Raw genomic sequence first — 19,272 nt, 5'->3', positions numbered from 1 at the left:
TGAGCCGCAGGTAACAAACGCTGCGCCTTCATTTTTTGGAGAAAATGGAGATCCAACCCTCTCGCCCACACCCATCCCGGCTCCGCCCCCTAAGATCTTCACGTACATCCATTAAAAGCCTCCGAGCAATTTAACCCTCCTCCCTCTCCTCCCCCTTCTTTAAACAAGTCAACAGCGGAGGCGTCTACGTCACACACACTGCCCGGAACTCAGCTGGGTTTCCAGCAAAGCGGCGGGAGGGGGAAGTAGAACCCGGAACAGCCCAATGAATAATAAAAGTAGCGGCGCATGCTGATTGGCTGCCTGGTGCGCCTCCGACGAAAGATCTTCTGGAAATGCAAGCGATTGGTCGCTAACGAAGGGTAGTATTGATGCTGCGGGTGAGGGAGGCAGGATCAAGTTCACGACGGGAAGCTGTGGGAACAAGACGTCGAGACGCGGACGACCCCGGTAGTGGCTAAGTTATATTGGGGAGGTCGAAGGTAGGCTAAAGATGAGATGATACTAGAAGGAATACGGGCGAGGTAGGACGGGACGGGGCCACTAAGAATAGAACTGAACTTTGAGACTGTCAAATCCCAACTGCTAAAAGAGATCTGTCCTCTAAACATGTGCAGAGTGCTCCCCTCCCCCGTTAGAGCATATCTCTGATGCATGAAAAGGATGATTTTATCCCAAACTCTTACTTTCGAATCGACGACTTCCGTTGTACAAATTAGAGATAACGTTAATTGGAAGTGTCTTTCAACTCACTTCTGGAGCTTAAATAGGAAGAAAAGATAGGTAGTTGGAAAAGAGCAGTGAAAGGTGGGAATTAAAAGGAAAGGAAATTAACAAAGTCTTCATTTAGTCATCTGTGCCCTGGTTTTGGAGGGTATCTGGGGGTATCTGATAGCTTCTTGACTAATTTGGTTTTACCAAGCAGGAATAGCTCTGGTAATTGGTGAAGCAATTTAGAGGATCCTGGCAACCATTGCCTTCTTAGGGAGCCAGTGAATATATATATGCTGTGCAAGAATGGATAGGTTTTCTATTGTTTGCTGTTTTGGCCTACAATTCCCATAGTTCCTGGGGAATAGTTATACTGCATAAGAATGATGGGAGTTGTGCTCCAAAAATCTGGCTGAATAGGAATTGAGTGTTGTTAGTCTAAAAAACTACATGTAACAGTATATAAAAACTCCATATCCTACAGAGCTAATGAGGAAACAGGAAAAGAAGACATAATATACAGTTTTGCAAACTGCCAATATAGAGAAGTTGAAGTCTGTTCTTCCCCAACACTGGGAAGAAATTGAGTAGAAGACTAGGTAACACAGGCCTAGAGTATGGAATGGATGTTTTCATTTTTATTCTGACAGAGCTGGTTTAGCTAATTATTCAAATGTAATATCACTCCCTGTCAGCATGATGCCTAGGCAGAAATTAGATTTTTCACTAATTGTGGCTTACCTATTCGTGAGTTTTGAAGATTTCACCCTTATCTCATATTATAGTAACCTCACAAAAAAGACACGCCATTCATTGTGGCTTGTGACACTGCTGGCTAAATTGAGTTTTGGTATACCAGCAGCGAGATGATAGGAAGTTTCTGTTTTCACAAGTCCTTCAGTAGGTTAAGTCTGGGAAGAAGGTTACTTTATGTACAAAAAACTCCAATGCAATACTGGATAATCTAGTGAGATTTACACATTTTAAGAAATGTTTACTTTCTGTTTCCAAAATAGGCCTTTGTTTGCTGGTATAGTTCTTAGTATTCCAGTGATATATTCACAGCCTTCACTGGATTAGTATACCAGGGTTTTCTTATGCTTTAACATAACTCCAGATATATTAAAACTGCAACTCCCTGAATTCCTGGCTGAAAGCAATGCAGCTAAAGCACTTGAATTTAAATTTCAGAAGAAGTCCAGGTTCATTTCTTTACTTATTGATTACTTCAATTTCTTTGCTGCTCAGTTATAAAGTTCAGGGAGAGAGCTTTCCTTGGGGAAGGCTGTTCTAAAGTCTGCAGGTACTGGTGAGCTGAGTTCTGTGCAGGGTAGATCTGATAAGGATTATATTCTACCACCATTTTGTAGGATTACCATTCCTTACCCCAGCTATATGCATTGGAGTATTTAGGCTTCCATACTCTTGGCCAGTTTCAGGGGGGAAAAACTGAGGACAAGAAAGATGGGAGAAAGCTTTCAAAGAAATAGAAATGTTTGTTAATCTAAGGGGAAGTAATATTGTCCCTAGCATAACTTCTATAATAAGTATTGCTTAGCCTGAAATGTTCAGCAGTATAGACTTCCTAGGCTGCTTGATGAGAATAAAGGCCCTGTTCCACTGTGTACAGTATACAAGTAACTCAGTTTAATCATATTTGTTTGGCTATTCTATCACATTACATCTACAATTTTTAATATCTGAACATTGTCTTAGGACAAAATTTAAAGCCAAGATAAGACAACAATATATTTGTTTATAAAGAATAGTAATATATTTTCTAGGCATAATCCATCATAATCTGACATGAAAGCCTGACTAATTTAAGCTTGTTAAAGGTCATGAATGCAGAACAAATTTGTTTCCATCGTTTACCCAGAATAAAGAGGTAGCAGATTATTTGACTGAGATAAAGAATATTAGATATATTATATTTGGCTCTGCTATGAATAGATTTTGAAATTTCAGAAGGCCTACCAACTGTTAAAATCTGAAGCCATCTTCAACTCAAGTCTTTTGACAAGAAACTCATTATCAAAATGACATTTTTAATACAAGAGTGGAGAGATGAAGGTCTATCAATGGTTACTAGACTAGTTTCCATGTGCTTTCAAATGGGCCCTTTGGTTCCTGAGGATTATATTTCAACAATATGGGATATGAGACACAAAAGTATCTCTAATGCAAAATACTGATTGGCTAAATGATATGAAATCACTGAATTCAATTAAAGCGTTATCTGCTTGCCTATCTAATATAGTTCAGCTGAACAATGAAATAGTTGAATTGTGTTCAAAACATTCTACATTTCAGTTTCTGTACTCATCAGTTTGAAAAGCATCAGATATAAAAGCATTGTTTGAAAATAATTTCTATATGACAGTCAACTTGCTTGAAGGACAATTGCTTGTAAAACATGCACTTGCTTTGAATGTCCCATCAGTTTCTAATAAATTTTTGATTGGGACTTGACAGGATAATTTTAATTGCTGTTCTTTAGAGCTTCCCAGGGAGACATTGTGCTAATTCCTAGCTGGGTTTTTCCCACTTTTCTCTTTTTAAGAGACATCTGTGTGATAGCATGATTTTTCCTTTCTGGAATTTAAGTCTTTATGGCTATGATCCTACTTTCCAAGAGGCTGTCCCTAGAGTACAGGTAGTCCTCAACTTAAGACCACTGTTAGGACTAGAATTTCTGATTCACAAACTACCTTGCTTATATATCTGCTGACTGGACTGCTCAGAGACTGCTTATATATTGACATTTTTCAACTCCATATCTAAAAATGTGGTGAGATCTCGTGCTTATAGGTCCTAATATCACACACTTATCAACAAGGAAGCCCCATTGGCCTTATCTTTTACTTAGGTACAGTACATGTAATTGGCTAAAGGTGGATGAGACTCTTGTGTGAATACTGGTTTGGTTGCCAATATTTCCACAAACATTCCCATGGCAAAACACAAGTATTACATTTTTACATGGCAGGCTCTACTTTTGTGCCCCCTTTGTCTTACTATTTTCTCTTGACAGATCCAGCATATCTTTCCTAACATAATTTCTGCCTATTGGATCATTCTGTAGACATATTTGATGACAACAGCTGACTTAAAAATTTTTTTTGATGTCTCCAGTGATGCACTGCTTTCTATGGGTTTATGTGTGGGTTTGTTTGGTTTTTTTAAAAAAACCTATACTATAATTTACAATTGTTTAATTCTGAGAAGGAAGATGTATTTTTCTATAGAAAATGACAGAATAGTGAATGATGGGATAAATGTATAGAAATAAAACCAAAATGATAGAAGAAGTTCAGAAAGTGCTGATTGTGTCAAATTTTGACCGTTGTCCAAATAAAGTAATAATAACTTACATTGTATATTTAATTAGAATAATTCCCATTGAATTAGGATAATTCCTGAGAAGTCATCAGGATGCTTGTCTATTTAATGTTCCCATTTTTGCATATAACTGAAGCAGTAACATTGAAGGAAGAAAACATATGAAGGTAAGCATCATCCTGAAAATAGTATTTCATCCTCTCAAAAATGTAATGTCATTATTCTCTGATTGAGCTAGTCGCCTCCATTATTGGGAATCAAATATTAATAATAATTAAAATTTAATTTGGGAGAGAAAAGAAATATGACGGTCTGAATTCTATAATTTAATGTAAACTTTTATAATTGGAACTATTTTTCTTGTTAATTTGATCTGAAGAAAAAAATGAATTTTTAGAATTAGTTTTGTTTTAAAAAATATTACTATATGAAAGTAAGAGAGTTGCAGATGTCACATAAAATTTTTATCTTAAAGAAAAACTGCATCTCTAGGGTAAATTAATTTCTCATTGTCAGAAAGATCAAGTTCTTCAGACTCTTGCCTTACATAACTTGTAAAAATAAATGTGAACTTGAGGTTGGTGAGGAATGCCCTTTGAAAACTGGGTGTCTCGTAAAGCTGTGAAATAGTTTTTCAAATGCTTATATAATTATATTTCATACCCCTTGCATCTTTCATTATCTTAAATAACAAAGCATCTCTGTAATTATTAAAAGCATAATAAATAATGCAAAATGGGCACCTTCCTCCTCCTATTTCCCTCCACAAAAACAATCCTGTGAGGTGGATTGGGCTAAAAAAGAATGAGTGGCCCAAGGTCACCCAGCTGGCTTTTGTGGCTAAGGCAGATTTATGATCTCCCAGTTTCTAGCGGGTGTCTTAACCACTAGATCAATCTTTGTTGTTGTTATGAAAGTTGATTAGAAAGAGGCATTCCATTGGCATTTACAAAAATCTCTTTGCCTGATTTGTAAACGGATGTTCTGAGAGTGAATAAATCTGCTATAGCTTTGCATTGAGAGGAATGGAATCAAATAATCCAATTAATGTGACCGATTTTTCCCCCACCCAGATCATGATATACAGGTGAAACTCGAAAAATTAGAATATTATGCAAAAGTTCATTTATTTCAGTAATGCAACTTAAAAGGGGAAACTAATACATGAGATAGACTCATTACATGCAAAGCAAGATAGTTCAAGCCGTGATTTGTCATAATTGTGATGATTATGGCTTACAGCTCATGAAAACCCCAAATCCACAATCTCAGAAAATTAGAATATTGTGAAAAGGTGCAATATTCTAGGCTCAAAGTGTCCCACTCTAATCAGCTAATTAAGCCATAACACCTGCAAAGGGTTCCTGAGCCTTTAAATGGTCTGTCAGTCTGGTTCAGTAGGAATCACATGTCAAGGTAAAAATCACCTTTGTAGAGGGCGACGGACCGTGCTTCAGAGAATGCATGATGTGCATGCAGGAAGGCAAGAAAAACACGACGCATAATCTTACTAAATACCTTTTACTTACAAAAATATAAAAACTAAATATATATTATACAGAGCTAGCTAGCTACATCCTGTGCTTTTTGGAACGTGTATACTTGCCTGCTCTTGCTGCTTAGGCTTTGGTTTTAAGTAATAAACACCACCAATCAACATGGTTTCAGCAACAATATCTCCATCTTTGACTATATAACTTGCTTTTTCAAGATGGTGGACCTGAAAATGAGAAAACCTAGACAAATGACTCTTGACTAAGCAAATTACTACTGGCAGACGGAACATAGTAAACATTTGGAATGAGAGCATCCAGCTCTTCAATATAGACAGTTCCTTTTCCCATGACCTGAACAGGATGATTGGAAAAAGAGTAAAGTTCACGAAGTTCAGGTTCAGGCTCGTGCATCTCAGTGTAAAGCTCTTTTCTGTAGGTAACATGTAATGCTGCTCCACTGTCCAAAGTCCAAAGAAGTCGTCTGTCGTACTCTGGTTGAGGCTGTGGATCGTTGGTCACAACCAATGTGACAAGTGGAGCTTGTGGATCACGCCTGGAACCACGACCACGACCTTGTCGTCCGCCTCTACCTCTGCCTCCTCTGGAATCTGTTCCTCTGGGCTGGTATGTGACGGGCGCTGGAACTCGTTGGGGACAATCCCGGGTGGCATGTCCCACACGATTGCAGATGTAGCATCTTGGCATTCTTGAAACGTAGGTCCTTCCACGGAAGGCACGCCTCGCTGAAGCTCTTGATGCAGGTGGTTCCCTTAAATGTGGCGCAGCTTGCATAACTGCCTCTTCTTCAGCTAAAATTCTGCATACATGATCCACTGTGCGTTGAGCAATAGGCACTTGATTGATCTTGGAAATAGCATCTTTCCACTCATGATTCAAAGAATTGATGATAATGCTGATCATTTGAAAATCATCAATAGGATAGCCTTTTTCACCCAGTTCTTTTCTAATACCTTTCATTTTAGTCAAATGTGCTCCAATATGTTCACCAGGTTTTAATCTGGAACCATGGAACTCAGACAAAAGCAAACATGTAGACTCAATTGATGTAGGCCGATAACATGTTTCTAACTGAGTCCAAATTTGTTGGGCAGTTGCATCTTGTGAAAACGTGAGCTGCAATTCAGTGTCCATTGACATCAATAATGTTGTGCATGCTCTATTATCCAAGTCCCATATGTCAGGAGTCCATGGCTGGGCAGGAGGATTAAACACCATCATGTGAGTACCTTCTCTGCGTAACAAAAGTCCAACCTCACTGACCCATGCCCTGTAATTCTGTCCTGACTTCTTTAATTTTGAGTCACCAGCCAGTGGTACAATGGAAGGTGTTTGATGAGGAATATACAATTGAGGTACTGGCTGTGCAGGTTGTGCAATCCAACCATAACCTGCAGGGGGCACCAGTGGCGTCTGTGCCTGGACATGCGGCAGTTGCATTGAAGCTGCCGGTAGTCTTGGTGCTGGCTGTGACTGTCTTTGAGCTGCTATTCCACCCTGGCCAGCAGAAGGCGCTGGCGCTGGGGCTGGTGCATTAGCATAATCTGCAGATGACACTGGCCTTCGCATATAAGAACCCGGTGGCAATTGCATGTGGGTTAAATATGGCTGTGTTCTGCCAGGTAGAGGGGCTTGCATAGAAGCAATATTAACAGGAGAAGCAATAGTAACAGGAATCCTAGGACCATCAGGGACTGGAGCCTCAGATAACGGCAGAAATCTTGTATCTCTGAGCAAAGACTCCTCCATAGACAATTGCGAGAGTGAGAGCTCCAATGCATGTCTTAATGCAGCTTCACCAGTAGATGGTGCTATAACATTTGCTTCAGGCATCACTGTGGCTCTGTATGTCCTTTGGGACAGCCCATAATCATGTGACATAGGAGCCTCCGGTTCCCATTCGTCTTGCATGACACTCAATGATGGGCGTGACTTTGGCTTCGGAGAAGAAGGAGGCAATATGGCTTCTCCTTGTGGGTGTGGCAATATGGCCGGTTCATGCTCATAATTCCTCTCATATTGCTGAACCATTGACACATATTTCTTTGCCTGCTGCAAACGCCTTTCAAAAACCCCAATTTGTTCACAGTAGCCTTGCATAGCCCTATCTCGCATAGTTTGCTTGGGGCTTGAAGGAGCAGAAGGAATTTTCTTCGGCTGAACTTTAGGTTTCGCTCCAAGCCTTTGAAATTCATCTTGAGCCCCTGGAGTGTGAACATTTCCAAAAGCAGCTGCCAGGGAGCTTGGAAAAGTAGAAAAAGGAGTGACTGACCTCGCATCGTCGACAGGAGCAGGTGCGTCTTCTCCAAGGCGTGTGGCCGAAGCTATCGGAGTTCTTAAAGTAGAAGGGAGCTGCCCCACAGAAAGACTCCTTTTCAGCCGTGGCTTCCTTCCTGACATGTTTCAGCAGTTAATCACCACTGCCTCACTAGCACTAACTAACTGATAACAGCCGCAGAAACATGCATCTCCAAAAACATAAATCAAACCATCCTCTGCTACCAAAATGTCAAGGTAAAAATCACCTTTGTAGAGGGCGACGGACCGTGCTTCAGAGAATGCATGATGTGCATGCAGGAAGGCAAGAAAAACACGACGCATAATCTTACTAAATACCTTTTACTTACAAAAATATAAAAACTAAATATATATTATACAGAGCTAGCTAGCTACATCCTAACGTAACAGACAGTAACAGCAAAGTGAAAAAAACAATACAGATAATAACTCAGAACTTTCTCTAGACATGCGCAATAAACAGACTGAAACCATAACATAGCTAGTCATATGGGATTCACTATGGTTACCAGATAAGTTATCACAACAGGTGCAGAGAACAGGGGAAATGTACAGTTAGAAATGAACTTTTCTGACGAACAAAAAAAAAAAATGTGCAGTGACATCACAATCATGGGGAAGACTGCTGACCTGACAGTTGTGCAGAAAACCATCATTGACACCCTCCATAAGGAGGGAAAGCCTCAAAAGGTAATTGCAAAAGAAGTTGGATGTTCCCAAAGTGCTGTATCAAAGCACATTAATAGAAAGTTATGTGGAAGGGAAAAGTGTGGAAGAAAAAGGTGCACAAGCAGCAAGGATGACCACAGCCTGGAAAGGATTGTCAGGAAAAGGCCATTCAAAAGTGTTGGGGACTTTCACAAGGAGTGGACTGAGGCTGGAGTTAGTGCATCAAGAGCTACCACACACAGACGGATCCTGGACATGGGCTTCAAATGTCGTATTCCTCTTGTCAAGCTGCTCCTGAACAACAAACAACGTCAGAAGCATCTTACCTGGGCTAAAGAAAAACAGGCCTGGTCTGTTGCTCATTGGTCCAAAGTCCTCTTTTCTGATGAGAGCAACTTTTGCATCTCATTTGGAAACCAAGGACCCAGAGTCTGGAGGAAGAATGGAGAGGCACACACTGCAAGATGCTTGAAGTCCAGTGTGAAGTTTCCACAGTCTGTGTTGATTTGGGGAGCCATGTCATCTACTGGTGTTGGTCCACTGCTTCATTAAGTCCAGGGTCAATGCAGCCGTCTACCAGGAGATTTTGGAGCACTTCATGCTTCCTTCCGCAGACGAGCTTTATGGGGATGCTGACTTCATTTTCCAGCAGGACTTGGCACCTGCCCACACTGCCAAAAGCACCAAAACCTGGTTCAATGACCGTGGGATTACTGTGCTTGATTGGCCAGCAAACTCGCCTGACCTGGACCCCATAGATAATCTATGGGGCATTGCCAAGAGAAAGATGAGAGATATGAGACTGAACAATGCAGAAGAGCTGAAGGCCGCTATTGAAGCATCCTGGTCTTCCATAACACCTCAGCAGTGCCACAGGCTGATAGCTTCCATGCCACGCTGCATTGAGGCAGTAATTGCTGCAAAAGGGGCCCAAACCAAGTACTGAGTACATATGCATGCTTATACTTTTCAGAGGTCCGATATTGTTCTATGTACACTCCTTGTTTTATTGATTGCATGTAATATTCTAATTTTCTGAGATTGTGGATTTGGGGTTTTCATGAGCTGTACGCCATAATCATCACAATTATGACAAATCACGACTTGAACTATCTTGCTTTGCATGTAATCAGTCTATGTTTTCAGACATTTTGATCTGATGGTTCAACAAGCCATTGTTGGCCAAGCTAATCAAACTGAATTAGTGACAGGTGTGATATGTGAATTGCCCTGTGAGAGTGTTGCTGCGATGTTCAGGCAACATCATTTAAAACCCAAAAGTTCATAAATGGCTTGGGATTTGACCGTATGTCTCCTGTGCGTCTTGCTTGACGTCTGCTGTTTTAGGCATCCTAGGTGAATAAAGTTTTGCCAGAATCCTCCAAGAAGAAGGCCTTTTTTCAAAGGGGGTCAGTTTTATAGACTTTTCTTTTTTAGAGGTCCTCCCTGTTTAAATGCCAGGTGACTTTCCAGTATTTTCTCTGGCAGCTGGTTTTCTGTTAATCTATTTCTGATGTCGTAAAATTTATTACTTTGTTGCTGCTGTGTAATGTTGTTGTAAGACTGTAATTGGCTGGTTGTTTTTTGTTACCAATTAACCAGGTTTTGTATTAAAATTTTATCAGAACGATGTTGTGTGAATTCAGTTTTGTTAAGGAAAATAGGACATTATTTTAACAATAAAAGAGATTCAGCCCCAGGTGAACTTATACTTCTGCCTGAAAAGGGGCAAGAACTACAAGATTGTAGCAACTAGGTTAGAAAAGATTGATCACAGAGATGTCTGTTTTTGCCCTTCTGGTTTTCAACCTCTCCATACAGGTCTACTAGACATGTTTGCAGCAGACTCTATCAAGTGGGGCAGGTTCCCCCCTCACCTGCCCATTCAGCTACACCTTTGGTGGCTCTCTAGGCAGAGCTGTGAAGTTCTCTTTTCTGACAAAGCAGCAGGTGGATCGCCGGAGGCTAAGGGAGGGAGGGTGCTGAAGTGGGCGGTTGGGCCATCAGCAAGAGCAACACAGTTGAGCGAAAAGCAGCCTCAGAACAAGTGGGGCAGGTAAGGAAAGAAATCCTCACTCCCCCCAGAAGTAGCCTTTCTTTCCTTACCTGACTCACAGCCCTGTGCCGTTTCTTCTTTGTGATCCGCTGCCACCCCTTGCAAGGACAAAGGAAGGTTGTTTTGGTGGGGAAAATGGTCAATCAATCAATTCCAGCTTCTCGTGAAAGATTGTAAAGTTGGAATTGATTGATTGAGCTTTCCCCCCCCCCAAAAAAACTTCCTTTGTTTCCTTGCATGCTTCAGCACCCTCCGTCCCCGAGCCTCTGGCACTCCACCTGTTGCTTTGGTCGGCCTGCTGGCCCCCACCTCAACGCCCTGCCCACTGCCGCCCAGCATGGCTGCTCCAAGGCTGCAGGGGCTGGCCTGGCATGGGAAGAGCACATGCCCCACCCTCCTGCCACCATACAGGGTAAGGTTGCCACGCCCGCCCCCGCCCAGATGCTCTTATCTCCCCTAAGTGGTTTTTTACTAACCTGTGTTTCAGTTACATTCCATTTCTCCGTTCGCTTCTCACCCTTCGCCACGTGTTTGTGGGACTATCGGTTAAAAAAAAAAAGTTCCATCAGACTTTTTAACTTCTCGCAAGATCTCATGAGAAGTTAGAAAGTCTGATGAAACTTTTTTTTTTACCGATAGTCCCACAAACACGTGACGAAGACTGAGAAGCGAACGAAGAAACAGAATGCAACTGAAAGGCAGGTTAGTAAAAAAACGCTTGGGGGAGGCAAGGGCAGGGGCGGGCACGGTAACCTTACCCTGCGCAGCTTCGGCAGGTGTCTGGCAGGGGGAGGGAAGCAACTGGTCTACCACCATGCTAGTGCTGCCATGTTTCTCTACCCCATGTACCCCATCCCTCGCATGGAGCGCCCTGCTCCCGCCATTCCCCCCACCCCCATGCGGCACCTTCTTTCCAGCTCTGCCCGTCACTTCCTCCGCCACAGTGTGGGACTAAAAATAAAGTTCTATCAATCAATTCCAACTTTGCGAGATTTTTTTTTCCCACGAGAAGTTGAAATTGATTGATTGAACTTTTTTTTTGGCACATGGCAGTGGAGGCCTAAAGCAAAAAGGTTTTATAAAACCCAACTTAAAAAGCCACTTGCCCAGGGAGATTTTGAAGCAGATTGGTTATGGACGGGACTTAAGGCCTTGGACTGGGGTGACAGCAGGCGTGCCCACAGAGAGGGCTCTGGGTGCCACCTGTGGCACACATGCCATAGGTTCGCACCATGGTCCTAGGGCAATTGTATGCAGACCCTTGGCAGCTGGTTATATTTGGCTCTACTTAATTGGCTTTATATTTCATTTTCAAATGACATACAGTATGCATGGAACAAATCCAAAAGCAGCTATTTCCTTGTCTCCCAAATAGTTCCCAGCAAGCGCTACCTCCTGCATTTACTGTAAAACCCTTTCCTGCTTTTCAAGGGGAATGCAAGAGAATGGGCTTTTGAGGAGAATGACAGCTGAGGTGAAAATTTCTTCCATGCTTCACTTGGATGCAGTTCACAAAGCTTAGGGATTAAGATACCTCAAGATTCTTTTTTGTTTTTGTTATGGGGGTATTATCTCATTTTAGGGGGCTTTTAATTTTTCATTTTGTGAGGGAACACAGCCACAGCATATGTTACCTTTACATGCTATGTCACTAGAATTTTACATATTCCTTTAAATAGGTTTTTATTATGCTATGCTATTATAATATAATTTTGCCATCCAACTCTTTCATTGTTCTATAATTGATCATATATATTTATCAGAATCTGATAGTGGCATTGGAATAGTAAATGCAGTTTAATGATAGTCTTTGTTAATCTTCTAAATTTTCAGTGGAGTAATTAATAGGATGAAGAACAAGTGGGGAAATTACAGTTTTTTTAAAGGTTTCCATATATTGAAATAATTTTCTGTTATTGCATCATAACAGTAAAAGCACTGTTTGAAAACTCTTCCTAATTTCTAAATGAATTCTTCAATAAACTTATATCTCTATGAAAATATATCTATACAAATCCTAAAATAATTCAGAAGTTCTTATCTGGGTAAAGCAAGGACTAGTTCATTTATAAAAGTTCTGTATAATTTTCTTGGTGGTATTTTGTAACTGAACTAGTCCTTGTTTTACTCAGATAAGAACTGAATTATTTTAGGATTTGGATAGATACATTTATATAAGGATATGAGTTTATTAGAGAAGATTCACATATTTTGTATGTTTATAATTGAGCTAGCTGTACAATAGAATCACATGCATGTTTACTTAGAAATCATAAATACAACTATTAGAGAATTTGTTGCTTGGCAAAATAGAAATACAATCAAAGTAATTTATTTAAAAAATCCTTTTCCCAGTGTCCAGTTATCAACAATCCAAGATTTAAAATCTGACTATAGCATATTAAAATCGCTAAAGTAAATAAAACCAGTAATTTTATAATCCCATCTTTCACTTGGCTGCACTCTGATAGAATTACCAATAGATGATAATCAGTTAGAAGCCAAGTTCCCAAAAGATATCCTCTGGTTATGGATGTACTTTCCAACTACTACTATCATTACTGTATTTTGCTTGTACGTAGAATTTGGAATAATTTGTACTACTTACATCTCTAATATCTCTGTGAACATTTTATGTACCGTAGTAAACCATTATTTTAGTAATCATTTTCATTTTGCAAGTGGGAGGCTGAGACTAGGGTCATTTGATGAAGATGAAACTTGAACCAGGGATTTCCCAGCTATGCCTTTGGATGTTGTCCTGTAGCAACACACATACCTTTGTATAACCTTTTTTTATATATAGCTCCTTTAAAAAATAATTTGCGGCATGAACGTAATTTCAAAAGCCCATAACTGACAGCGCTATGATGTGTTCTTAATAGTAAATGAAAGTTCTTGTATCTATGCATATTTAATGTATTTTTGGCAATAATCCCCAGGTTCTTTTTTAAAGAGCAAAAGGCCATAGTCATACACAGACTGCATTTATCAGGTTGTTTTTTTAAAAAAATAAATTATTGTGGTAAGTAAAGGCCATGACTTTAAATTCTTCTTTTAAATAAAAATATAAAGATGTTGTCTAACTTACATTGTATGTCTGGTAACAAATTTAAGGTCTTTTTCAGAATATCATGGCAAATTAATCCAAATAGCAAGCTCCTAAAGGTGAAGAGATAAAGCGGCACCACATTTAATTTTCTCCAATTTCTGATATTAATTATTGCATGAAACTTCTACTTTAATGAAATAAGATTAAGTATTGAAATGTATGATTTATTTCTAAAGCACAATGTAGTTTTCACATTATCTTATTTAGTGATATAGTAATCACAATATAAAACTTTGGGAAAACCCAAAATGAGTCAAGAATTATTTCAAAAACCTGCATGTCAAAATCTTTTTCAGATCTGAAGAAATAACTGCTAGATTCTGTCAATTTTTGGTTAAAGCAGTTACATTAATCAACAACCTGAACTGTGTTGTGTCATATGTATTGGAATACTGTAACTAGCTGTGATCTGTAAACCCAAGAGTCTTGTAATCTTAGCATGTACATAACCAGTGAAATAGATTTATGATTAGAACACTTCTAAGATTCTTAGGAAGAACAGTAATTTGAGCGTAGTTGAAACTTGGGAGGTTAGAATATGTTTGAAAAGACTTCAAAATTAGTCAGCTGGAAAGCCATCAAGCAGGAGACCTCCCTAACTGTATATAATTAATTTGTACTCGACATTTCTTAAAGAGAGTAGAAGAGGTCAAGAGACAATTGTGTCATCAGTTGAGTTATCTGCTGGTAAGAAATATACACATTTTTTTTAAAAAAAGCTGTTTTCTATAGAGGGAAGAGGAAATGGCCTTAGAGGACAGGAGGACGAGCCACTATAAAGGCAACAGTCCGATAAATGTGCCCCCAGGGCCAATTTGAGAAAGTAAACATCTCAGGCCAACACGAAGATAAAGGGAAGAAGGGATAAATGCATTCAGACTTAACAGGATTCTGTGACTATAGTTATTACAGTAAAAGTAGTACTGACTTACATGGCATCAGTTTCTTAGCCCCCACTTTGAAGGGCTGATATTTTAATAGAACATACGGATTTTCTCAAATATATTCTAAATAGAGGCTATGTTGCTTAATTTGTTTAAGAGCCAGTGCCCCATGCCCAAGTCAGTGATGAAATCAAATACTTGTTAATTAAACAGTGTCTCATCTCCTGTTCCATCTACTTAAAAATCTTTGCCATTCAATAAAGGGATGTCTAGAGACCATTTGTAATAAACATTTAAATTATCGACAGAAAAGAACTATGAGTTTTACAGGAACATGATCTGAAGTAAAAATAGCATTGTCAGTATCTTGCTTTAACTGAAGTTACTAAGAAATGAGATTTCAGAAAATAATCCAAAATACCTGCTGACTGGATTGCTCTGAAGGAGAGGAGGTAAATTCATGTTAGGAAAGTTTAAAAGAGCCAAATTGTTGCAGGTTGAGGCGTTAGTATTTAAAAAGGTATTCACAGTTTAAGAAAGCAACATAACATTTTTTTCCCAAGTTTAGCAAATCTTATTGTTTCCCAATTGCTTGGATCATTTTGTCCTAATTTGGGAGAGAAGGTACCACCAAAACATGTGACCTGTCTGTCTGAGAAATAATCAGCCCAAATCTCATTGTCACTGGGCAAATTACTATGAGTTTTCAAACATATTATTTATCCTAAAGACACAACTTCCTGAGCTATCAGGCAGACTGTTACACTTTCACAGAAACTTCAGCTGTGAGCAAGAGTTTGCTTAGCATACTAGGTGCACTAATCAGATATTTGGAATTTTTCAAATATCACTTAACAAAACTGAATTTCTGTCATCTAGTTTTGCTAAACGTCCATTAGAAAATGAATTTACCTCACAGTCATACATTTATTTACTTAAGTTCTGCTTTTGAAGATTTTATGATTATTCATTGTAGCCACAAATCCCATTTCTTCCTCATCCTGTTCCTCTTCATTGTCTCCTGTTTTGAAGAAGAAGAAAAACAGGATTTCCTTTCCTTAGCTTGCTTCTTTTCACAGAGGAAAGTAAAATATTTGCAAAAATCCCACGTGCCTTCAGTGAAGGAAACTCATCATTGAGAGTATAGAGCATGATCAAAGAGATTACTAGATTAATGCCCTGATTTCCAGCTGGCTTTTGGTTCAAGATTCTGGTTACCACCCTACATGGCATAGAACCAAGCTATTTGCAGTATTGTGTCTGCTTGTCCCACAAGATCTAGCAGGGCAGGTATCTCTTAGGTCTTTCCCATTAAACAGCATCTTTTCGGATTCTGGAGTCAAGCCTTCTTTGTGACTCCACCTGTCCTGTGGAACAGCTGTTCCTCAGAGACCCAGATGGCCCTGCCCTGCTAATTTTTGGCCCTCTCTGAAGATTAGGTGGTTTTCTCAGTAAAGCTAGTAGATATAGAACCATATAGCTTTAGTCATCCTGCATATAGGAAAGAAGAGAAATCAAGACCTCTTGGTATATTCAACTATGTAATTTGCTGCTATCATTTTCAGCTGCTTTATATAAAAATGCTTTATTCATTGGCCTATAAAGAAAACCAAACAAGACATTCAAAAATCTACACTCAAGTGATTTAGCTGTCTCATCACGTTATCTTGTAAAAAGCAGTTCCAAGCATGTTGGCCATGAGAAAAAAAAAGTTCACAGAGGCAATCCCTTTACTCAGATGGCTAAAGTTTTATAACAGTTAGAAACATATTAATTTTCTATAACTTTTCACAGCCATTTAACATGATCAACAGTTCTAAGAAGTTTGAACCTTTATAAAAACGGTGCGTTGATCTAATAAAGATAGTGGCTTTGTAAATTTTGGACATTATTCTGCCTTGAGAGAGGTGTTTCATGGGGCCATCTCTCTCTTGCACTTGTAGAAACATAAAGCCTTGCAGAAGGAGAACTGAAGAAGAATGCCTTTGAGCTTGGTGTCCTGCCTTCAGATTTCTCAGGGACATTTCGCTGAACAGTTGGTCCCTAACTTGCAACCACAATTGAGACCAGAATTTCCAGGTCTCAAGGCGGTTGCTATGTGACTCGTGCCCAATTTTAGGATCTTTTTTTTTTTTGCCACTGTTGTTAAGCTGTTCACTGCAGTTGTTAAGTAAATCATGTTGTTAAGCTGATCCAGCTTCCTTTATTGACTTTGCTTGTTGGAAGCCAGCTGGGAAAGGAGGCAGATGGCAATCATATCAACCCAGAATGCTACAGCCATTGTAAATACATGCCAGTTGCCAAGCGCCAAAATTTTGATCATGTGTCTATGGGTCGTAAATGTGAGGCTCAATTATAAATTGTTTTTTTTCAGTGCTGCTGTAGCTGAATCCTTGTAAGTTGAGGACTACATGTACAAGATGAGCCTTCTTAGATGAGTAGATTAGATTAAGACTTATCTAGTACAATGAAATATCCCTGGAGAAGCCTGGGGATAGGACACCAAGCCTGAAAGTATTCTTCAGTTCTTACTGCTTCTGCTATAAAAATAAATTGATAGCCATCCTCTTCTGCACACTCTACCACAAGTGTCTTCCTTGAATGAATTATACTGTGAACTAGCTTTATGGTTAAAATTTGCTCTGAAATCCAATCCAAAAGTTTCCAAAGCTGCATTGTTTTGTAAATGAAGAAAACCCAACATTGTCAACATAATAGATAAAGCTGCACGTTTGAAGATGGAGACAGTATTCTGTCATTTCTTGAAAGGGGATAAACCTTCTATGAATGGAGGATCTGTTTGTACGTAAGGTGGTGACATTGGAGATGGTTGAATTATTTTAACTATTATACAAATTTTGGTAAATGGGGTAGTAGAAGCTGTGATAATGTGCTCTCAATAGAACATAAAGTAAAACTGTGGCATATTTATATATAAATTACTATTGCATAAATGCAAACCCCCCCACCAATTCTACTTTTGTCTAAAAATTAAGAGAGCCAGTTTGTTGTAATGATTAAGACACTAGGCTCGGAACTGGGAGATTGTGAATTCTGGAAATCTGGGAGTGTTCGGCAAAAGGATGCTTACTCACCACCTGCCTTCCAGGTGATTTACCTCCACTGGAGAATGGTGAGGAGGGGGGAATGGATTTGGTATATTGCAAAGTTATAGAATAATTTGTTAAGAGTTGGAATTGCCTATTAGTGGTTTTCAGTCAGTGTATTCAGGAAGAGACATTAAGACAGCAGAAACATTCTGGTAAGATTAAAAATTGAAACATTAAAGCAGACATGTCAAACTCGCAACATCACTTGACGTTGCGCGACATATCGGAACTTTTTCCCCATTGCCGGAGAAACCCATGGGCTTTCATCATGATGCATCCGGCTCACGGCCCGGCAGTTTGACACCCCTGCATTAAAGGATTTTTGTACCCACTTCTGCTAGGAATATGTACAGAGACTGCCAAAAATGTAGCATAGTTAGGGTCAGATGTAGCAGACAAATAAGACAACAATCTTACCAAATTGCTTACTTAACAGGTTCATATCTGATGATATCCCAGAGTTTCCCTTTGACTGAAAGAAGCTTTTTGGGGAATTAAGCAACAACACACACACACACACACGCACACACACCGGGCTTGAATAGTGCTAGTGGAAATCCAAGCACAAGCACAAAATACTCAAAACAAACAGGTAGTCACAGGATAGCTGAATCAGATTGCTACAGGTCTGAATTTGGTGGCTACATCAACTTTGTTTCCAGTACAATTTGTTTGACCAAGAGATTGAGTAGGTTGTATTAACATATTTTGAAGTCTCCACTAAATGGAAAACCTGTCAGTGACATCTTAATCACCCCAATCTCAGTAACCAGCTCAGTGTCTTAGAAGGGCTACAAAACATGGTCCAGGTCTTAATGACTGGTGCCCAATTACATATTAAAGCCATTGGGGATTAGAAGAAAGAGAATCCTTTAGAATTTTGCCATAGCTATTTACAGTATCAATTGTTACTAATAATAGGGAGGAGGGACAAACTAAAAGTAACATCACACAATGCTTTACAGCAGTCAGTTTTTAAAATGAGTACTGGATGGGCTGCAACATCCCAATGTACTGAACTTGGGCTAGACAGGTGGATATAGCTTACCCATTAAACTTAAATTACTTAAGAAGTAGATCTGCAAAACAGTTCTGTTGGAAGCATTGAGGAAAGTAAAATGAGGAATGTGGGTGGTGCAAGTAATAAAGTATACATAGGAAGAAAGGGGGAGACAACAGGAATATGAATTCGTGGAGCAACCATCAGCAAAGAGTGCAGAACGGTGAAGAACATGCATAAATGTAGTGACAGCTGACAGATTTAGGAGAAAACATGGAGAGGCAGAATGGGCTTTTACTGGGAGATTGAATGAGTGAGTGGCGTAGTTACAGAGAAATCATCAAGAAAAGCGATGAGTCAGAAGAGGAAAGTGGAGAGAAAATTAAGGATAAAGAGCTGCTCTGATGGGAACTGAAATAATCAATAGAAGCTTTAAAGAAAATTTCAGCCCTCTCTATAAAAGAGGAAGGGGAAACAGCAATCTCAGACCACTCCCCAGTTAATTTCTAGGTCCCCTGCTACTATGATAGGTAAACCAATGGGCCTTGACTAGCTAAATTAGGGGAAAATATTTGA

The 19,272-nt window shown here is 39.5% G+C and overlaps 1 protein-coding gene across 2 annotated transcripts in view; it reads left to right on the top strand.

The window, feature by feature from the left end:
- Positions 1 to 388: 388 nt before the first annotated feature.
- Positions 389 to 19,272, top strand: part of STAT3 (signal transducer and activator of transcription 3) — a 65,677-nt gene continuing 46,793 nt past the window's right edge. For both annotated transcript variants that reach the window (XM_083376272.1, XM_083376271.1), the window contains exon 1: positions 389 to 482. The gene's annotated coding sequence lies outside the window, so the exon portion shown is untranslated. The remainder of the gene's footprint in view (positions 483 to 19,272) is intronic.

This window comes from Vipera ursinii (assembly GCF_947247035.1).
Source record: "Vipera ursinii genome assembly, chromosome: Z".
NCBI classification, from domain to species: domain Eukaryota; kingdom Metazoa; phylum Chordata; class Lepidosauria; order Squamata; family Viperidae; genus Vipera; species Vipera ursinii.
The sequence above is the reverse complement of the archived record's forward strand: the minus strand, read 5'-3'. Positions and strand labels throughout refer to the sequence as shown.